General features: G+C 26.5%; 1 long non-coding RNA gene across 1 annotated transcript; it reads right to left on the reverse strand.

Moving 5' to 3' along the window:
- Positions 1-7,478: 7,478 nt before the first annotated feature.
- LOC105152122 (uncharacterized) lies at positions 7,479-8,990 on the reverse strand. Its single transcript, XR_846905.2, has 2 exons — positions 8,400-8,990; positions 7,479-8,032 (listed from the first exon to the last, which is right to left on the reverse strand). It is a non-coding gene; the product is annotated as an uncharacterized LOC105152122 (long non-coding RNA).
- Positions 8,991-9,674: the final 684 nt, after the last annotated feature.

The following is a 9,674-nucleotide window of genomic DNA, read 5'->3' on the forward strand; positions in this document are numbered from 1 at the left end:
TTGCTCCAAATTCATGCACGACCTGCACGAATTGATTTCTTGTTTTAATATGTGGACATCTCATTTTTTATTTAGCATACTCTATTATTCATAAGCTATTTAAAAAACACATTTGTATTAATAAATATGCATTTAATTAAGCACAAGAAATATTTAACTATAAATTGCAATAAAGACCAAAGAACATTCAATAAAAGCAATTGAATATAATAAAATTTTATTACGACTTGAAGCTATTGCAATAAATATTTCTAACTTTTGACATTTTTTCCGATTCGCATTTGAATATTTCATTACCTGCAATAATAAATTGAGCATTCTGGCAGTAAATGCATCTATACGTTAACTTATGTATCACTATTTTTAAAAGTCTAAAATTTATAAAGATATCATTATAAACTATATATATATATATATATATAAAGTTAAAATTATATCCAAATAAATATTAGGCTAAACAAAAAATATCAAACTTTTATTTTGAAAAAATTATTTATTCTAAAATATGTCATAAAAAATATTAGTCTATCTAAATAAAACAGTTGCAGAATGCGAATGCTTAAACTCTAAGCTTATCAATATGAATTTATATTTTATAAATATAAAAAAATATAAATATACTTTATTATTCCATATGTAGTTGATTGTATATGAACTATTAATAACTTATTGATTTTTTGACCTCTTGTGTAATACATTTCACATTATTAATTATATAACAGAATCATTTCGTAATAAGAGTACTGCACAGATATTAATTACTAACATTTTAATGAAATTAAAATTATGTTTTAGACAATCCTTAAAATTTTGCAAATCAAATTTCATTGTCGAAATCAAAATGAATTCTATTAAATGATCGGCTCATCGAACGAAACGAAAGTCCCAAGAAGCTCATTCCGCTCTTTCTTGACATAATAGAGATCTTGTAGCTCGGCGTGTCCCTTGGGCTCGGTACCAATCCCGTTCAACAAAGCCTTGGGAATGGACTCACCTACCTCAACGACATATCCACAGTACAACATAGTTCTGAGTGCGTTCTCTCTTACGTTTCTTCGTGACCAAATCCAAAATGTCCCATGAGAATATCACTTGAGAATGCGTGCACGAACTTTCTTTATTTAATATTATCCAAGTTAAAATGATTGAGATTGTTTGATGTAAAAATATTATATAAGCAATATAATATTAATATCTGCAATATTAATCCTAATAATTACATCAGATAAAAGATGAATTTAGAAGTAAAAACACAATTTATCCAAATTAAATCAACCTATATTTTTAAACTAGGCAATTTAAAAAAATTAATTTTAATATTATATGCATGCGAAATTTAGATTAATAAATTAAATCAACAAAAATGCATATATATTAAATTGTTTTAAAAAATATTAAAAGTTATTCATGTTAACAATTTAATAAACAACATTTAAACTGCAATAAATTTGATAAAACATGTTAAAACACATTTTATGTATATATATATAATGCATAATAGTTTTCTAAATAAAATTATTATTAATTATTCTTTTATTTAATTTAAAAATTGTATAATTCAGTTTCTTAACATAAGTATTTATATAGAATGTCCTGCAATTTGCAAGTCGAAATATTACGTACAGCAATAAGACGCTAAAAAAATAAATTATGTATGATTATTGTATCTTGGGATATAAAGATGTAATTTTATTCTGATTAATTAAAATTTGCATAGGAATAAGTCAGTATGCATGTAAATATATATATATATATAATAAGTAGATATAATAATATCATGTAAATGAGATAATATAATTGGTATATTTTTTTAGAAAATAAATGAATAAATAAATTAGTAAAAAAGAAACAACCAATAAAGTATTTATTTAATTAAAAACTAAAGAGAATTAAAAAATAGATGTATAAATCATATCTGAAATAAATTAATTTAATATCAAAATATACAACGTTATTTGAAACATCCAAATTTGACCGTTGGCTTTCTTTATTGTATTTGATGTATTCACATATTCAGTCGTGCTTAAAATTCTTAAATAGATATATAAAATTAAAAAGATCAGAATTATAATAAAATAATAACTTGTATGTACGTGTCACTTGATTACAACTATTCATATCTGCTATTGATATTGTCGTAAATAAATTAAAAACATGGTAGACATGTAATTTCGATAAATTATAAATTTATCTTATTCGTTATATTTGTTTATTAACAATATCAATTTGCAACAAATATTACACACAACAATAAATGCAAACATTGTGCTATCACTAATATTATCGACACACGACTTGACGAATAAACGGCCGTTCAACCGTAATCTATGATTGACTAATTTTTACTTTTTATGTCTTTTAAATCTCTTAAGCGCGCGCGCGCGTGTGTGTGTGTGTGTGTGTGTGTGTTGCATATCATTTTTCTTTCTAATAAAAATCAAACTTTAAAAATTGAATGATATATTCATAATTCAATAATATAATACAGTAATAGTTTCTAATTAATTTATGATAATTTTGTTTTACTAAACATTTCATTAAAGTTTAAATTGTACAAATAACAAAAATTGTTAATAATAATAACATGTTATTTGAATATATGCTTAAGATAGCTTTATAAAATTTATCCCGTATAAAAATTTTAACTGATTAAAATATTTGTAAAAATAAAAAATATAAAAATAGCTATTATTATACTTTATATAACTTTACATACAGTATAGAAAATATTACAAATATTTTATTTCATAATATTATAGAAATTTTTAGCGCGGAATATATTTAAATTATTACTGTTTTTAATTTCACAATGATATACATTTTATATTAAATAGTATAATATCAACATTAATTAAAACTTAATAAAAATATAATTTATAACTGTTTTTTTCTAAAAACGTACAAAAATCTAATATTGACCAATTTAGATACTAAAAGACAATAATAAATTGATTAATAATTATTAATTTAATTACTTATTTAAAATATTATAAGTACTGAACAACAATACTTTTAATACTTAAAGTAATTTATAAGTAATTAATTTTGTATTTTTAATATTAAATTTAGTATTAAATTTTTATAAAGGTTTTGTTCTTTATTCTTTTAGTAATTTAACAGAATTTAAAAATTTGTTATATTTATTATATTTATTTAGTATTAGTGCATTAATGCATTATTTTATAATAAGCATATCGTATCTATATTTCACGGTCGATATTAACTTAATAAATGTACACTTAATGTAGTCTACTGAGAACAGCGCGATACTTGCTGCGCTCATAAGTTTTACGAAAATAATATATCTTCATACATATAATACATTTTAATTACAAATTTCAAATATTTCGGTTGCATTTGAAACTATCTTAACAAAAAGAAAAATTTCTAGTAATTCACTCTTTGATTCAGGTTGAGTCGCTAATAAACTACACAATTTAAATCTCTCATCACAGATAATCAAGCGACGAAAACGAGGTAAAGCAGATAGCCATAGACCAAGAGCGTGAGATCACGAAATTTAGAAATAAAAATTACAAATCCGCAGTTGTATTAAGTAAAAGGTAAATAATAAAATTATAAATCATACAAAAATCAGAGATAAAATAAAAATTAATTCTTGTCTATAACCATAATGAAAATTTCAATTGTGCAATTTTTTTTAACTAAACATTCGATTTTTCTTAAAATAAATGTTGACACGTTAAAAGATTTATACTACAATATTTTAAAAATAAACAATGTATCATTTGTAAAATAAATTGTAAATGATGTAGCAATAATAAGACATGCGAATAGAGATATAGACAGTTCGAATAAATGAATAAATTGGTATATTATATAATACATGTATATGCATTATATTTAAATATATTGTAGAAATAATAAGAAATCAGAATGAAAGATTTATGTAAAAATATTATACTCTTTACACATCGCAGATTTGTCAAAATGCAAAACTTTATGAAAAATGGTTCTCCGGAGTATAATGGCTGGCGAAATCTTGATTAAGCATGAAGAGAAGTATATTTCACGTAGTATAGAGGCAACTAACCGAGAGGAGCCATCGCTGTACATTTGCATGTCTCTGCAGAGAAGCCGCGGCTAAATATGCACCGCTCGTTATTTAACCAACCACCAAGCAACGTCTGTGAAGCTCTGCAGTTACAGATCCACCGAAACTCCATTCTTATACGCGCTATGTCGTCTCATGCGATTTTATATTATAAAGTGACTTAATTTAGAAACAGTTTGATTAATAACTATTTGACATTTATCGTGCGTAAAACAATACGATGTTCTTATTAAATTTCATTTTATTCTATCTTTTATTGAAACATAAGAACTGATCTAGAAAAATTTGTTAATTTTGAAGCTGTTTAAAATTAACGTGGAAATTATTAATGTGAAATTAATACATAAATGACAGCTTCATAATCTTGGTGTTGATGTTGCAGGGTATAATGTAACTAAAGTTCTATCTAAAAAAAATCTCTATATGCTTTTTCCGATTAAATCTACAATGCAAATCGAATAGCGGATAAAAATGCTCGTGAACCGAGCTTGAAGAGACGACATATGCTGTATAGGTACATTTTTTCATCCCAGAGATCTCCAACTAAAATACATGAAATATAAGAGGAATAGCAAATTTCCATATAAATCTCAGCATTGTTCTTTTGTACCGGAAGAACTGACAGACTGTGGAATAAGCGTTAGCAATGATATATCGCTCTAAAACAGATTAAACTAGTTGGTCTGATACCGGGTTATGATGCCATCTAAAGGATATGCGACATGATATTTTTCTTCATTAAAGTTGGAACACTAGAATGCTAAACAAACGTTTAAACGAAATTTATTCGACTGGAATGAAATGCTTCTTCCGCCATTTTAAACCGGTTATTGACATTTTCCACATAAAATTTTTAAACACATTATTTACTGTCCTCACTTTATAGAAATGTAATTGTTTATAAATTTCAATTAAAAATATATATGATGTAATTTTTACATAGTGTGTTCTAATTTTTACATCGCATCAACAACGACAAATTTTTAATGAGATTGGAAGCTTTAAGGTTTTTATAATAATTTTCCAATTTTATCTGATATACTGAGATATGTAAAATATCAGTTATACATTAATAATTTTCATATCAATTTCCAAAAGTTTGAAATGTATCAAGCATTTGTAAATTAATATTTCTGAAGTTCTGTAACATTTTATACAGAAGTTGAAGCTTCATGAATAATAATTAATGATAACAATTTATCATGTTATCAAGAAATATATTTAACTTTTGCATGAAAGATTAATACTTTTAATCGATCAAGCATTGAACGAGATTACAGACGTAATTAAATTATGTTTATGATCCGTAATGAACGTACAGATCAGACAGTGACTACCCTATTGGTTGACTGATTACGGAATAATTGGGTTGACAGACGGTAGCAATTTTGGTCGATATCAACACGGCATTCTATATATCAATGAGTTTTATGAGTGCTTGAAATTGATGCAAGAAAAATAAAATTTTTATAAAATTATTATATATTATATATCAATTTTATTGCATCTACTGAATGAATAACGTGTTACTTTTCGTGTGTCAATGATCTAATCGCGATAGAGTAATGCATGAATACGAGTAATACTTCTTATGAAAATGCTCTCAGGAGGAAAGGACAAGCTGGGGAGAGATGTAAATTGCGTGGACGGAAAGTATCTTGAGCGCAGTTCCGCAAATATGACGCGCTAGGTAGATCTAATTGCAAGCCGCATTTCATCCCCAGCTGGAAAAATCTCCAGAGACACGCGACAAAGGTATGTACACTCGCGATATACGCAAGTATTCACCGCAGCATTTTGTAGCGAGACGGCTTGAGAAATGATGTAAGAGATTATCAACCCTCTGAATTAATGGCCGCGAAGGACGCACTAGTAGACGAGGAAATCTCCTGTTTATGAAAAAACAAATCATTAATTCACAGCGTGCTGGAAACTGTAAGCAACTGTATAAATAGGAAAAAAGAAATGGCATGTAAAATCACATAAAAATCGCAACTGCATAGAATTTAGTTCAAAGTATTCTATCCACGATAATAACGTTATTTATTAAAAAAAATAGTAGGCCTGTGACTTGGATGTATGTGTAATTGTTTAAAGGATATAATGGAACATCTGAATAATAATATATAAATAATAATATTGTAATAAATTACACTATAAGATTATTGAAATTGAAATTTATGTAACATATCATAATAATTAGAATTTTATTAAAAATAATTTTAATAAGATAAAATAAAATTGAAAGACAAAATTAAATAGACAAAAGAAAATTAAATTGATATAATAAGCGGTCATACAATTGTCAATAGAAGTTTGAAAGCACAAATTGATGATGATTGAATCGATATAATAAGAAAAGAATTTTATTATATAAATTATATAAAATAAAAATAAAATTGAAATTTATTTTATTTTAATCTTATCTAATTTTATCTAATAAAATTCTCTTCTTATTATATCAATTCAATCATCATCAATTTGTGCTTTCAAACTTCTATTGACAATTGTACGGCCGACCGCTTTGGGTTAAGCAGAATGGGATTGTACGAACCTGGGTCAGCGATTCCGAATGCTCCAAATTGTTTAAATTCTTGAGAAAACAAACTATAGACCCCATCTTCATCCCTTACGTTCCAATTTCTAGAGACGAGAAATTTTCAATCATTTTGATTATACGCGATATTTACTTGCTTGTATTGTATATTAAAATTTAATCGGATGATTTTAATCAATCATTGTGTCTATCAAAAGTGTGGAATAAAAATAGATAGATTAAATAGGATGCCACATTAAGAAATTGTCTGTTCATACAAAATGTTTGAACATACTTGTTTTTAAAAATCAACCTATGTTAAAATACGCATATGTATATACGTAACATAGCTAACATAGCATATACACAATATAAATTTACGACGAATATTAATCTATAAAATTGTGTGTATAAGTGTGTTTATAAAAATATATTCGATCATGTGAAAATTGAAAAAATGTTAAAATGTATGCAGTCCATAAAAATGCTGTTAAAAGTTTTTTACAAGTTTTAGATACATGTATTAATAAAAGTAGAATATACGTTTCAATATATAATATAATCACCATGCAAATATTATATCAAGCAAATAATTAAAAAATACTTTATATTAAAAATATAAGCAATAATAATATCTTTATCAAAATAAATTGTTAAAACTCATTATTAAAAATAAAGAAGATCTAATTAATTGCAATTAACAACACAACTCATGAAATTTTGAATAATTTTGGCATGCAGAGAATATATACATATATTGCATGCATTATTATCTTGTTTATTATTAGAACAAATGTTTACGTAATACAATTATGTATAATAATGATTTGATTTCACCAAAGAGCAATTTCTTTCTTTTTCTCTGTCTTTTTCCCTTTCTCTTTCTCTTTCTGCATCTTCGCATTCAAGTTAAATTTTTCTCTTAATTAAAAAAAAAAATGAAATATATGTTCTATTATCTTCATTGATATATCTATCTGATATATTTGATTATTATTATTTATTTATTAATTGTATTCTTTTATTTAATAAATATTAAATTTTAATCTTTAATATCTAATTTTATTCTTTTATTTAATATATTATTTGTCAAAGTTATTGTACGATTCTTGCCATCCATCTATACCGTAATTTTTCAATGTTATTTGAAAAAAAAAATATTTTTTTGTTTATACAAAGAATACGAATCAACTCCATTCTCTGGAGATTCTTATATCTATATTTCATTTTATTTTTCGTACATAAATTTAACATCATGTTCCTTTCTCTCTACATGTTATATCCCATCTTTCTTTTTCTCTTTTTCAGTCTTATTCACTATTTCCTTTTATTGAATTATGCACCGAATTCCGATCCGAATGTTGACACACCTTCGTTATAATATCTTGTTGTGCCTCTGGTGGCGCTTGATTTCCTTAGGGCTGAAAATTTAGGAATTTCTCGAGAATCATGTTATGCCTCTTCGAATCATATATCGCAGTTTAAATTTGCTTAATAAATATTGTTACAGTATAGATTTGGTATCATATTTACACAAATTGATAAATAGATTTATTTGAATATTAAAATGCTACTTGTTAGTGTAACCCCCAAGGCAGGAGTTAGAAATACAAAAAATGTTTGTTAATAAATACAAAATCGTACGATAAATTTGAACTAATTCGTTTTAGGACTAGTATATTTCGAGCTCAAGAGCAACATTTTTTTATATTTGTTCAAATCTAGAGTTTCAAATTTTGTATTTAATAATCGAACAATCTATCAGTTTCATACATATGGCATGCTCACGTTTTGAAGTATTCGCGTAGGCAACGCCATAGTAAATATCCCGATAGTCTATCGTCGTGCACTATTCAATATTGACATACTGTAGTAAAACAATGGAAATATGTTGCCCAGTCACAGTGTCGAGGAGAAGCGTAAATATCAAGTAAATTAGCATTAATCTGTTGGCGTTCGTATCGAAGCTATTCGACGACCGGCTGTTAACAGTTTGAAAATCACGGCGGCCGAGTGTAGCCGCGTGTTTGTCGTCCGCTCGAAAACCCTCTAACAGGTACGCGAGTCATTTTTGAAGCCGGCCTCTAAACCTGAAACACAGACCGATCGCACGCCCGCCACTTTTGCTCTCGCTCATGGAAGAGACAGAACGATATCTCTCTGTTCGAAAAACCGATAACGCAAATATTTCGATAATATGCACGAATGAATTTAGTGAGAGAAATGAAGGAGGAAACATGAAATGAGGAAACATGAAGCTTAATATTTATCATACTTAGCCATCATTTATGAGAAGTTTAATAACATAATATCTAAGGTGCTTGTAACCTTCGCTGATTATTCTGTCAAATCTTTTCATTAATATCATTTTAACAAGAAATATCGAGTAATACTTCTTAATATATATATATATATATATATATATATATATACGAACGATTTTGACTTGACAACTATAATAATTAAAGAAATAACGTTATAATCAAAACATTTTTAAAATAAAATTAAATAATATTAAAAAATATTTTTGATTGGACGATCATTTTTCACAATAAGTAATAAAGACATTACGGGATTAATATAATATAACTCTTCGATTATGAGAGATTAATAATGAAATAATTCTACTGCACTGAGATTTAATTTAAAAAAATTATAAAACATTAGCTATCTAAATAAATAAAGCACTTTTAATAAGAAAATATGCTATCTAAAATGTGGAATGTTTCGTATATAACTTCTGAAAGCTCAGAGCGAGTAATAAAAGCACAAGACATAAAAGCATTTATTGACAACAAAAAACTCGTAAAATAAGTGCAATTCTGTGACCCAGATAACAGTAATAGGCTCGTTTTGTGGGAATCTCATAATTCAAACGAAACGCCGTGATTCGACGGCGGATACAGCCATAAAACGCCCGAAAATTCGAATTCCGGTGACGAAACCTCTGGGCTAAAACATGATTGACATCTTACCCAAGTTGGAAAGGTAGATCGCGCGTACATAGGGCGCAACGCGAATGACATAAACTGTCAAACGTGACGGCAGAGGAGAACAGATTGG

The sequence above is a fragment of the Acromyrmex echinatior genome, chromosome 10 (genome assembly GCF_024713525.1).
Source record: "Acromyrmex echinatior isolate Ae372 chromosome 10, ASM2471352v2, whole genome shotgun sequence".
NCBI lineage: Eukaryota > Metazoa > Arthropoda > Insecta > Hymenoptera > Formicidae > Acromyrmex > Acromyrmex echinatior.